Source organism: Zootoca vivipara, chromosome 4 (assembly GCF_963506605.1).
Source record: "Zootoca vivipara chromosome 4, rZooViv1.1, whole genome shotgun sequence".
NCBI lineage: Eukaryota > Metazoa > Chordata > Lepidosauria > Squamata > Lacertidae > Zootoca > Zootoca vivipara.
Genome location: NC_083279.1, coordinates 82,039,923 through 82,053,839, shown reverse-complemented (window position 1 = coordinate 82,053,839; position 13,917 = coordinate 82,039,923).

Sequence of the window (13,917 nt, the reverse complement as noted above, 5' to 3'; positions counted from 1 at the left end):
GGCTTACAGATAAAATTAGAGCCGCCGAATTCTTTTTTTTAAGCATTAATAGAATTCAACTCTGTCGGTCTCTAAGGGCTATTAAAAACACCGGGGAAACTGACTGCTTTTCATGCTATCCCTAAGCCTGTTGAAAAAAGGTCTTCACCTGCCATGGGAGCCAGTCTAGCTTCTATAGGGAGGGAGTAGTGGCATAGTGGGGAGTGGGCACAGAGGCAGTTGTCCTGGGCGCAAAATTGTTAGGGGGTGGAAAATTTCCACACTTCTGATGCTGAGCTCTGTTGAAAATGGCCTCTCCATGCAAGTCAGGATGTGCCTTCTCCAGACAACAGAAATGACTCTTCTTATCTCTGCGGCTGAGATTTCCTGGGTGACATAAATGCCCTTAGGCAGTTGAATGCGCATGTGTTCTCCCTCCCCCCCCCCCGGTCTGCGGAGCCCCAGGTGTAAGCAACTCACTAGAAGGGAGTTCCAGAGTCTGGGAGCCGCCACTTAGAAGGCTCCCTCCTATGTCTCTATCAAGCAAGGGCACCAGTTCATGGGAGCTGAGACACTGGGGGGGGCAATCTCTTCTTCGAGGGGTGCCAGGCCCCCTCAATGTTCAGGACATTGCATTGGAGGCCCCCAGTGTGATGCAGCAGCTAAAAAAGCCAATGCAATTCTGGGCTGCATCAATAGGAGTATAGCGTCTAGATCAAGGGAAGTAATAGTACCACTGTATTCCGCTCTGGTCAGACCTCACCTGGAGTACTGTGTCCAGTTCTGGGCACCACAGTTCAAGAAGGATACTGACAAGCTGGAACGTGTCCAGAAGAGGGCAACCAAAATGGTCAAAGGCCTGGAAACGATGCCTTATGAGGAACGGCTTAGAGAGCTGGGTATGTTTAGCCTGGAGAAGAGAAGGTTAAGGGGTGATATGATAGCCATGTTCAAATATATGAAAGGATGTCATATAGAGGAGGGAGAAAGGTTGTTTTCTGCTGCTCCAGAAAAGCAGACACGGAGCAATGGATTCAAACTACAAGAAAGAAGATTCCACCTAAACATTAGGAAGAACTTCCTGACAGTAAGAGCTGTTCGGCAGTGGAATTTGCTACCAAAGCGTGTGGTGGAGTCTCCTTCTTTGGAGGTCTTTAAGCAGAGGCTTGACAGGCATATGTCAAGAATGCTTTGATGGTATTTCCTGCTTGGCAGGGGGTTGGACTGGATGGTCCTTGTGGTCTCTTCCAACTCTATGATTCTATGATTCAATCATCTGGTAGCACCTCTGCTACCAGGTGTGTTTGTGAGGGTGGAGAGGTCGAGAGAAGACAAAATTGCCTTGTATATGCATGGGATTGCAAAGCATAAAGACCTGTCCCGTAGGATTCTGAGAGACAGTGGGTGATGAAAACAGCATTATTCCTTGCCCAAAGCTATGCTTTGTGTTTCCTTGAGATTTGTCCTTCTCACATGTGTGGAAATGTAGTAGCAAAGTCCAGATTGTCAGCTTGATTCTCACATCTGCATATTAAAGAAGCAAAGCAATCTTCTTCGCACCTCTCATCCAAAGCAGAAAGAACAAATCACAAACAAACACTACTCAAATGTAACTGCTCTGTTCTGCCTTGACTCTGAGGTTACAGATAGTGAAACTGCAAGGCTTTATTATACAAACTTTTTAAAGACACTTGTTAAAGGAAAGGAAAGAACAGAATTAAAGAGGTGTGATACATGTTTTTAAAAGAATTAAATGTAAAGAATGAATACACCACAAGCATAAATGTAGAGCTGTCATATGTATGGATTATCCTGGACATTACCAGTATTTCAAAGGAGAGGGAAAATTCCAAAAGGTGGTGGTTTTCCTGGATCTTAGGCAAGACAATCGGAAAATCGTGTTGGGTTTTTCCTAGGTTGCCAAATACCACAAATTAGTCCTAGTGCTTCTGCTTTATTAGGGTTGCCAAATTACTAAAACCAAAATACTAAATGCAATTTAATTGTGACAGTCCCTCTTTTTCTGGTCCCTGTTAATTATGTAAAACATTTGCATCCCACCTTTCCAAAAGAGTCAAGGAGGCCAGCAATCCCCTAAGAAATAAAAAAAACCTACAGAGGGAGGTTAAGAATACAACAAAGAGACAGTCAAAATACAACAAAACACTTGCTCAGCATTGTCCAGAGAAGACGCAGCCTCAGCAAAAACAAAGAAACCCACCCCACCCCCGAAAAATAGAACATAAACCAAAAGTTCACTAAAATCACTAACAAACAAAGGCCTCTGGAGAATGCCTGATTAAAATAATGTTGTTCTGAACTGCTTAAAGATTGCTTGAAAGAGTTGGGCAAGTTGTTTAGTCTGGAGAAGAGAAGATTAAAGGGGGATGTGAGAGCCCTCTTCAAACATCTGAAGGTCTGTTTGGCCGAAGCTGGAGCAGACTTTTCCTGTGTTGCTCTTTGGGGCAGTACTGGGATCAATGGTTAGAATTTACAGGGAAGCAGAATTTGGCTCAACATGAGCAGCAACACTCTAATTGTATGAGGAGCTCAACAATGGGACAAACTGCTTCTGGGAGGTGATGATGAGTGCTCCTTCGCTGAAGGTGGCTAAGCAGAGGCCAGGCAAGAATGTCTCCTGTGTTGCACCCTTCACCAACCTGGTTTTGGACTACAACTCCCTGGCTGAGGCTGATGGGAGTTGTAGTCCAAAAAGTCAGGGGGGGCACCAGGTTCACAAAGGCTGAACAGGGGGTTGGACTGGATGACCTTTGAGTTTCATTCAAACTCTAATTCTAGCCAGTTGCTGAGAATCACTGTTGTGACGTGGGGTTTGTGATTTCAGCTCTCTTGACATAACATGCTGGAGACAGTTCTCTAGTAACAGCTCTTTATTAAAGTGAACAAGACTGAAGACTGAGGAGAGGAAAGCTACATTTATAGGGACAGGGGACTAGCTAGGAAGGGATACATTTTGGAGGGAACAATATCAAGCAATCACAGTGCTGCCTTTTGGAGGAAACCAATAAGACAGAGGATCCAAATACAGCAGCTTAAATGAACCAATAGTAGCTGTACCCTCTGGAACCAAAAGGCAGTTACTTTATCCTAATGCAAATACAGACAATAATAATACAGATATAAAATCCTTTGACTCAATACACAACACCCCTCCCCCCCTAGTGAGCACAGCAGACGTAATCCCTCAGGTACTGTGGGGTCCTACAACTTCTACCTGATCTCCTGACAACAGGTGTTGCAGGTTCTGGATTGGGTGTTACCTGTGGTGGAGGGGCTGCTATAGGGGTTTCGTCAGGAACAGATGGAGTCCCAGACATCTCAGGGTCCCCGACCTGTACCTCGTCATCCTGAGGACTAGCAGACCCTGGTTCATTTGCTGAAGCCCCTGGTGACTGCACCTCTGGGCCATCTTCACTCTGGTCTCGCAGCTGTGCGTCATTAGCCAGGGATGAATTATCTGACTCCTCCCTGCTGAGCGCCCGGCGCCTCAGCTGATCTATATGTCTCTTCCAAACTTGCCCATTTTCCAAGGTCACATAATAGGACACGGGTCCACTAGCCCGGGTGATCACACCGGCCACCCACCGCGGACCTCGTGAATAGTTCCTCACCCAGACCAGATCTTCAGGGGCGAGATACCTTGTTGTGTCAGTCTCAGCCTGGGGGGTTGCTCTTGAATTACGGTTTGGCATTTTATCTGGGTGGACATAATCCAGCACCGTTACCAGTCTTCTACCTAAGAGCAGCTCGGCTGGCGACTTGCCCGTCACAGTACACGGCGTCGCATGCTGCAAAAATAACATTTGCGCAATGCGAGCCGACCAGTTACCCTCCATTAAGCGCGCAATGGATTCTTTGGCTGTTCTTACCATGCGCTCAGCCTGCCCATTGGAGGATGGGTGAAAGGGCGCGGATGTGACCCCTCTTATAAAGTTATCAGCCAAGAATGCCCTGAATTCTTGGGATACAAAAGCTGCCCCATTATCTGATACAATGGTCTCAGGTAACCCGTGGGTAGCAAACAGCTGCCTCAACACCTTGATTACGGCAGCTGATGCCATGCTAGGGACCATCGCCACTTCTAACCATTTGGAATATGCATCAACGATAACCAAAAAGACCTTCCCTTGGAATGGCCCAGCAAAATCTATGTGCAGCCGGCTCCAGGGAGTCCTGGACTGCTCCCACCAGTGGACTGGTGCTCTGGCCACTTCTGGCCGCACCTCTTGGCATGCCTTGCATGTTCGTACCCATTGTTCTATGTTCTGGTCCATTCCAGGCCACCACACATAACATCGGGCTAGCGACTTCATCCTGACCATTCCCGGGTGTCCCATGTGAAGCGTCTCAAGAACCCTGTTTCTCAGTGGTGCTGGGATGATCACCCTATCTCCCCATAGGAGACAACCCTTATGCATGGACAATTCGTGCTGCCTTGTCGCATAAGGCCTGAATTTTTCTTCATGCGGACCACCTGGCCACCCCCTCCCCACCCAAGTGAGCACACGGGAGAGAACAGCATCTTTCCTAGTTTTCTCAGCTATATCCGTAGCTGTTACAGGAGCCCCCGGAAGTGTTTCTAGCATCATAATGTGCTCCGCCGGAGCAGGATCCTCATTGCTCCCGCCAGGAAGGGGCAATCGACTCAGCGCATCAGCATGGCACAACTGTTTCCCCGGCACATGGGTCAAGGTGTACTGGAACCCATTCAGGAATATTGACCAACGCAACATTCTGGGGGAGAGAATTTGTGGCGTTTGTTTGTTTGGGTTGAACAACCCTAACAGTGGTTTGTGGTCCGTTTCAATGGAGAAATGGCGACCGTACCAATAATCATAGAACCTTTTGATTCCGGACACAATAGCCAGTGCCTCTTTATCAATTTGAGCATAGTTGCGCTCTGTGGGCGACAACGTACGGGAATAGAAAGAGATGGGCTTTTCCGACCCATCCGGTTCCCTATGACTCAGCACAGCCCCCAGACCGTATTGAGAGGCATCACATGCCAGGACCAGCGGCTTTGACTCATCATAATGAGCAAGGACGCTCCTGCTACTCAGCATTCCTCGCAAGGAGTCAAAAGCCTTCTGCTGCTCCCGCCCCCATCGCCACACATTCTTTTTCTGCAATAGTCTATGTAATGGTTCAGCTACCGAAGCTTTCTGGGGTAAGAACGAATGATAAAAGTTAATAAGTCCCAGGAATGACTGCAACTCCGTCTTGTTCTGTGGTCGTGGTGCCTCGATGATGGCCTTAATCTTAGCATCTGTGGGGTGGATGCCTGATGCATCAATTTTAAACCCCAAGAAATCCACAGTTGGCACCCCAAAACTGCATTTTTCTTTTTTCAGTTGCAACCCTACCTCCTTGAACTTGAGCAACACTGCACGGACACGTGCAACCAGTTCCTGTGAGTCTTTTCCAGCAATCAAAACGTCATCAAAAAATGGCAAGACCCCCGGCAGACCTCTTAACAGGCGTTCCATGAGCCCTTGAAAAATCCCTGGGGCCACACAAACTCCGAACTGTAATCTGTTAACTCTGAACGCCCCTTTATGTGTGACAATAGTCTGTGCTTCCGCTGATTGTGGGGTTACTGGCAGCTGTTGGTAAGCTTGTGCCAGGTCAATTTTGGCGAACACCTTGCCCCCAGCCAGTTTAGCCAACAGATGTGATACGACTGGAATGGGGTATGAGTTTCCCCTGAGTGCCTTATTGATAGTACATTTGTAATCTGCACATATCCTGACTTCCCCATTTGCTTTAAGGGGCGTGACGATTGGAGTCTCCCACTTAGCAGAGTCCACGGGTGAGAGAACTCCCTGCTTGACCAATTTATCCAGCTCTGCCTCGATCTTGGGTTGCAGTGCAAATGGCACTCGCCTTGGTTTGAGTCGGATTGGGGCCACACCGGGGTCCAACTCGAAGTCAACTGGGGGCCCTTTATAACAACCCAGTTTTCCATTAAAGAGACCAGCAAATTCCTTGCATAATGCCTCGCTCATCTCAGGGCAGGTTTGGATTGAATTAAGCCCTGAGATACTCAGTCCCAGGGCGGGGAACCAGTCAGTGCCCAGGAGACTGGGGCGACTGCCCTTCACAATCACCAGTTTGAGTACAGCCTGTTTGTCCCGGAACTGTACTCTCACGGCACACATTCCCATAACATGGATGCGGCCTGCTGAGTACGACTGCAAGGTTGCCGGGAAGGGCTCCAGAGGGGGCAACTTACCCCTGGGGAAGAATGTCTTCGCGGTCTGGTCCGACACGATGGTGAATGCAGATCCGGAGTCCACCTCCATGTCGCACTGCTGACCCTCAATCTTCACCTTGACGTGTGCCTTGCCTTGCGCTGGAAACTGCACGGCCCTCCCGTTGATCTCCGTTACGTAGTGGCAGTCCTTTAGAAAACGAGTTGCTGTGGGCGGTCTGCGATGCTCCAGTCTAGGTGCTCCTGTTGCTCCCGACGCCGCCGATCTACAGACCCTGGCGATGTGACCCGTCTTTCCGCACGTCCGGCACATAGCATCCCTGAAACGACAACTCTTCCGCTTATGGTTTCCGCCACAACCTGGGCAACTGCCTCGGCGATCTTTGTGCACTGTGCAGGCCTGACGCACCAACTCGACCCCACGGACTGGGCTCTGGCTCGGAGTAGCCTCTAGCTCGTCCATGGCATGCGCAACTTCTATCTGTGGCTTAGTGGCCTTGCGACTGGCATCAAGCTCCTCTCTTTCATAATTCTCCGTGGCGGTGGCCTCCTTCAAGGCTGAAGCAAGGGTAACCTCTTCTTTAGCCACGATGCGTCTTCTGGCTTTCTTGCTGCTCAGACCACCAATAAACCGATCCAGGAGAGTCTCTTCCAGATTTTGGAAGCCGCAGTGCTGAGCGAGCTTCCGGAGTTCAGCCAGAAATGTGGATACAGACTCCCCAGCATGCTGCTGCCTCTTATGGAACTCCATCCGCCGGGCCATCTTGGTCTCAGTAGGCGCCAAGTGGCTTGTTAGGCAGGCAAGAATATCTTTGAGAGATGTCTCACTCAGCTTCGCTGGAGCAAGTAATGCCTTGGCCAGCTTGAAGGTCTCGGGCCCACAGTAGCTCAGGAATGTGGCCCTTCTTTTGCTGGCATCGGTGATCCCTTGAGCCACTGCAAAGAACTCGAAGCGTTCGACGTAGTCTTCCCATGTGTGGGGCTCTGATGGCTGGAAGGGCTCCAATACCCTTGGACTCTCCATTGTCCTAGCGGGCAGGGTCGTCTTCTCAGCTGGCCAGTGAGTCTTGTTCTAAGCTGCAATCCGGACTCTGAGGCAGGGCTGTGTTTAACCGCTCCTCAGCATTCCGGATCCCACCTTCGTCGCCAGTTGTTGTGACGTGGGGTTTGTGATTTCAGCTCTCTTGACATAACATGCTGGAGACAGTTCTCTAGTAACAGCTCTTTATTAAAGTGAACAAGACTGAAGACTGAGGAGAGGAAAGCTACATTTATAGGGACAGGGGACTAGCTAGGAAGGGATACATTTTGGAGGGAACAATATCAAGCAATCACAGTGCTGCCTTTTGGAGGAAACCAATAAGACAGAGGATCCAAATACAGCAGCTTAAATGAACCAATAGTAGCTGTACCCTCTGGAACCAAAAGGCAGTTACTTTATCCTAATGCAAATACAGACAATAATAATACAGATATAAAATCCTTTGACTCAATACACAACAATCACAAGTGGGGAGAGTGCTGGTATGTTCAGGTCTTGCTTTAGTGCTTCCCATAGGGTACCTGGTTGGCCACAGTGAGAACAGGATGCACTAGACCAGGCATCCCCAAACTGCGGCCCTCCAGATGTTTTGGCCTACAACTACCATGATCCCTAGCTAACAGGACCAGTGGTCGGGGAAGATGGGAATTGTAGTCCAAAACATCTGGAGGGCCGAAGTTTGGGGTGCCTGCACTAGATGGACCCATAGCTGCCAAGTTATCCCTTTTTTAAAGGGATTTCCCCTTATGCTGAATAGGCTTCCTCGCGAGAAAAGGGAAAACTTGGCAGCTATGGATGGACCATCGGCCTGACGCAGTAGACTCTCCTCATGTTCTTAGATCTCCAGCTACCTGTCTTGAAGGAAGGCAGGGAATATTTCTTTTTTATATATAAAAAAAGAGTAATTATTACAATCTCAGGGAGGCTGTACCTTGACAGTAGCATAAATGCAAACCCATGTAGTCTGTGCACAGCTGTTGAATGTTTAACTTCTGAAATCCTATCGTAGACAATTATGTTTGTTTGTTTTTTTCTAGTCTAAATTTAATCCAAGAGCAAATACCTTCTTGGCTCTTAAGTCCACAGAAGAGAGGCTGTTGCTGTGTAAAGAAATGATGCGCTGCACACAGTAGAGAGTTACAATGTGTTGATTAATTAATTAAAACCAGCTAATTAAAAGGGGAAATTTGGGCTCTGGTCCTTAGTGTGAGGGGAACAGGGAAGTTGTGCAAGCGTGTTATTGTTGGCATCTGCAGAATTCTGGACCAGCAACCTTGGTAAGATCCTGGGCTGTGTCTCCTATTTTACTCATGTATTGTATTGCTTTAACTAGGGCCCCTGAATCTGACCACTCTGCTCTCTAACCCCAGCTACCTGCCAACACTTTTGCCAACCCCCCCCCTCCATGCTTTGCTGTGCATTTTCCTGTCATTTTCTTGACTCCAAAAAGTTTTGTTTCAGGAGGCAAACAGGTTTATTTGTGTGTGTGTGTGTGTGTGTGTGTGTGTGTGTGTGTGTGTGTGTATCCCAACTTTCCTTCAAGGAACTCAAGGTAGCATATATATATTTCTCTCCACCCCCCTCCATTTTATCCTCACAACCCTGTAAGGTAACTTAGGTGGGTTAGGCTGAGACACTGTGGCTGGCCCGAGGTCACCCAGTGCGGACTAGAAACCTGGGCTCCCAGGTCCTACTCTGACACTTTAGCGGCCACTATCCTACCCTGCATTGGCCCTCCTTGTTTGTTACACAAGAGCACCAAATCGTTTGCACAGCCAAAATTTGGTGGAATGTAAGTGAATCCGCATGGGATGCGGGTGGCGCTGTGGGTTAAACCACAGAGCCTAGAACTTGCCGATCAGAAGGTTGGCGGTTCGAATCCCGATGACGGGGTGAGCTCCCGTTGCTCGGTCCCAGCTCCTGCCAACCTAGCAGTTTGAAAGCACATCAAAGTGCAAGTACAGTAGATAAATAGGTACTGCTACAGCGGGAAGGTAAACGGCGTTTCCGTGCGCTGCTCTGGTTCGCCAGAAGCGGCTTAGTCATGCTGGCCACATGACCCAGAAGCTGTATGTTGGCTCCCTCTGCCAGTAAAGCGAGATGAGCGCCGCAACCCCAGAGTCGTCTGCAACTGGACCTAACGGTCAGGGGTCCCTTTACCTTTACCTTTAAGTGAATCCTACCCTAACAGTCTGCAAGTGCCCTTTGTCAGGGATTATTAAAAGCATCCTGATCCCATTAACCCCCGTTCTTACATTATGATGATTCTTGTGACACGAAAAGGAAAAGTAGTTTTTTGCCCATAAGAAAAACTTCATCATTCGTACGACAAAGCCAATGCCTTTACTAGGCCAAACAAAATTCCACAAAATAGTGTTCAAGATTTTGGGTTTTATGGTAAACAAGTGGATGAAAACACACAAAAAACTTAATCTCCTAAAAATAAAAAGGTTATAACATTCCAAAATCTAGATTGCATCCCATTGCAGACAGTAAAGATGTGTACAGAGCAGAGGCAGAACATAAAGTCCTTTTGAACGAACTACATTCGTTCACCAGATGGAGCCTCAGTACAAACGCGAGAGCATTCAGGGAACCAAACCTTACTTTGCATTTTGATGCATGTCAGCTCAGCCATATGGTTTTTTTCTTATTATCAAAGGTAAGGGTACACAGTGGGTAAAGATGGGGGGGGGAAACTGAGACAGATGGGGTTCCATTAAGCATCTCTGCTTTATGGAAACATAAATTCCAGTCTCTGCAATGGCTGGATAATCAGTTCTTGTTTGCATTATTTAAAGCTTGAATTAAGTGGGTACCAGGGCTGTCCCCACTTATCCTGCTACAACACCACCCACTTTTTATGAATAAAAGCAGGACGTCCTCCAGGCATTCCCAAACTGCAGCCCTCCAGATGTTTTGGCCTACAACTCCCATGATCCCTAGCTAACAGGACCAGTGGTCGGGGAAGATGGGAATTGTAGTCCAAAACATCTGGAGGGCCGAAGTTTAGGGGTGCCTGACGTACTCTACAAATTCATGCAAACCCTACGACTTGTATCGCCTACTTATTTTTATGTAAATAGTATCCCATTGACTATAACAGAATTTGGGAGACAAACCCCTCCCCTGGCTTTTAAGTTGCCAACTACATTTGTTTCTTCGTTGCCCAGCTATTAAAAAAAGAAGCTACAAGACAATTAACCTCATTTGAATGAATTGCTATGGGTTCCTTGGGCCCACGAAAGGGTTGGTTTCATCGTTGCGTAAAATTTTGCTAAATGCTACTTCTGCTTCAGACCCAAATCGTAGGTCCCAGCTGGGAAGTTCAGGTAGAAGAAGACAGTTAGAAGGTGATGGGAAGACCTCTGCCCCAAACCCTGGAATAGGATTGTCATTTTCCTGCTTACAGAAGACAGTGTCTATTTCAGATGTCCTGTGTTTGAAGGGCTGGTCAGCCCAAGTTCCATTTAAAGGCAAAGAACTGCCGGAAGGGAGAGCAGCAGATTTGCAATTGCTCATCAGCAGCTGACACCTGGACAGGTAATCTGGCCACAGTCTTCCACACCATAGTAAGATCTATTTTATTTCTATTTAAATTATAGTAATTATTTCTAGATTTGCAGCTATACGTGTACATGGGCATAAGCAAATGTTATGCAAATCAGTGTCCTCGCTCGTCCTCTTTATTTGTTGACGCGTTTTCTCTTTCGTTCCTTTTTTGGCAATGCGCAAGGGTCCACCCAACCCTGGAAAGCTTCTGCTGGAGAGAGCAGATTATATTGAGCTAAGCAAGGTTATTGACAGCAACTCGTGCTGCAGGTATGAGGCTCTAAAAGCAAGCCATTTCATGTGGAAGAGTTGTGCCTCCAGTTTTAATTCAGAGGTTTGGGAAACTGCTCCAAGGAGAAGGCTCAGGGCCACTGTTGTTTTCCTTACAAAAGACCATGCAGCCTTCTTGTTTTCCTGCGAAGAAATACCACGACGTGGAATGAATATATGAAGGTTTTCCCCCAAACCCGCCCATCCCCATTCCCTGAGCATTAAAATGCAACACACAACATGTACCTTCTAACTTTGTTCTGTCTGATTCCAGGAAATGTGGTCCTGAATTTATATTTAAGATGCTTTGATTGATATAGAAATATATTGCAATTTCTTTTCATTAACATTTGTCACTTCTTGGCCTTAAATATCGCTGGTAGGAAAAGCAGCTTGGAAGAGGCTGCATTTAGTCCGGGCACCAAGCCAAAATGCACTTCCAATCCCCCACACCCTGCCAGCCATTACTGGAATTAGCAATAACCCTGAAATCTTTGGTGTGTGCAGTGGGTTTTCAGCAAAATCTCACTAAATTCAACCCGGCAGTTTCCCCCATCGTTTCCACTGCATGTTCTTCTTGCAGGTACTTACACCTGTTTCCATGTCTCTTAGCTGTTTTGCACGAACAAATACAAGCATCATTGTTTATTTTGTCTGCTTAAAGCACTTCTAGGCTGCATTTACTCATAATAATTATAATTATAACTACGGTACTCAAAGGTTTGTTGTAGCTTATACTGAGAAACAATTACAGGTTCCATCTTTTGTAAGTTGCTATGGGTGTAACTGACTATAGAAATGCAACAAACCAGTAAACAATGAAGCAATGAAACAATGATTAAATGCCACATGCTTTGGAGAGATTAAAAGGCTGGATAATGAAAGGATGAAAAAGCTGGTGCTTCTTTCACTTATCACAATCCGTAAGCAGGGTGCCATCACTGAAAAGGCCCTCTCTCCAGTTGCTACCCATCTCATCTCAACTTAGATTTGGAATAAGTGCATACGGGAGAAGGCGGTTCCCTGTTTCCCAAGCTGCTTAGGGTTTTAAAAGTTTAGGTCACAGAAACTTATGAAGTTTATGAGCCCAGAAACACACAGGACACCAATGCAGATCTTTTAAAACAGTACTTAGAAAGAACCTTTTTGTTTAGAATGGCAAGCTCTGGATAACCACCAATCAAAGTATCCAGGCTGTCTTCAAGAGCTGCCCCATGTACAACTCATTGCAGTAATCTAACTTGGATTTTTTTAAAAAAGCATTGATAATAGTGGCAAGTATATATATGTATGCATCTTTGTAGCAGTTATCTGGCAATTTGTACATTAAGAGCATAGGAGACCGTTTATAAAATTTATAAACTCCATCTCTCTCTCTCTCTCTCTCTTCTCTCTCTCTCTCTCTCTCTGTGTGTGTGTGTGTGTGTGTGTGTGTGTGTGTGTGTGTATATATATATATATATATATATATATATATATATATATATATACATACTCACTCCACAAACAAGTTTCTGAAAATGAAATACAAATACAAAGCAAGCTAAAACAATGATTATAACCATTTAAAAACACAAATATACAAATTCGAAACAGCAGCAAAAAGAAAAAGAAAGAAAGAGGAAAACCCTGGAAGTGTAGCACTAGCAATACATTAAGCCGCAACAGAATCAAAAGCTTGTTTCAAAAGGAAAATGTTTCAATTGCTACGCTGGCATAAGACATAAAAAGTGGAAGATAACCTAAATGTGGAAAGCCTCGCAGCACCATAGAAAAAGCTGTTTTGCAGGTCGCCACCAGCTTTGCCTCGGAAGAGAATGTCTGATTTCATATCTGTAATAGACTATAATATATAACTATGATAGGTAAAGGTAAAGGGACCCCTCACCATTAGGTCCAGTCATGACCTACTCTGGGGTTGCGGTGCTCATCTTGCGTTACTGGTCAAGGGAGCCGGTGTACAGTTTCCAGGTCATGTGGCCAGTATGACAAAGCCGCTTCTGGCGAACCAGAGCAGCACACCGAAATGCCGTTTACCTTCCCGCTGTACCCTATTTATCTACTTGCACTTTGACGTGCTTTCGAACTGCTAGGTTGGCAGAAGCTGGGACCAAGCCACAGGAGCTTACCCCGTTGTGGGGATTCGAACCGCCGACCTTCCAATCAGCAAGCCCTAGGCTCTGTGGTTTAACCCATAGCGCCACCCGCGTCCCAGAGAAATAGCTTAGGTTGCTGCTAAATGCTCTGCCACTTTACCTCTTTCCTTTGTTTTAATGGCAGCTCCAGGGCATTTGCTAGCTAATATTGTACCAGCCTTTTCAGAAGGCCTCAAGTTGTTTTGCAGGTCGCTACTAGGCTCTGTGGTTTAACCCACAGCGCCACCCACTTCCCTAACTATGATAGGTAATCAGTTCAAATACTGTAAAGGTATAAGGCAGGCATCCCCAAACTTCAGCCCTCCAGATGTTTTGGACTACAATTCCCATCATCCCTGACCAGAGGTCCTGTTGGCTAGGGATCATGGGAGTTGTAGGCCAAAACATCTGGAGGGCCAAAGTTTGGGGGTGCCTGATATAAGGTATGATTTCACCATCAACACAAAACCCCCTGCTAATTAGTTATACCTTGCAAATATTCATTGCTACCGCTAGAGGCCACTCGTTCACAGCAGCCAGCTCAAACACAGCTCTGTTTTTTTCTCAATCTTGTTTCAATGTTTGGCCTATCTTTGATAAACTAAGTAAGGGCTCATCCACACTTTCGCTTGACCTGTACAGTATTTTAATCACATTGTGTGCAGATTAATTCCCCCAGGCTACAAATAGGTTTTCTCATTGTTCCA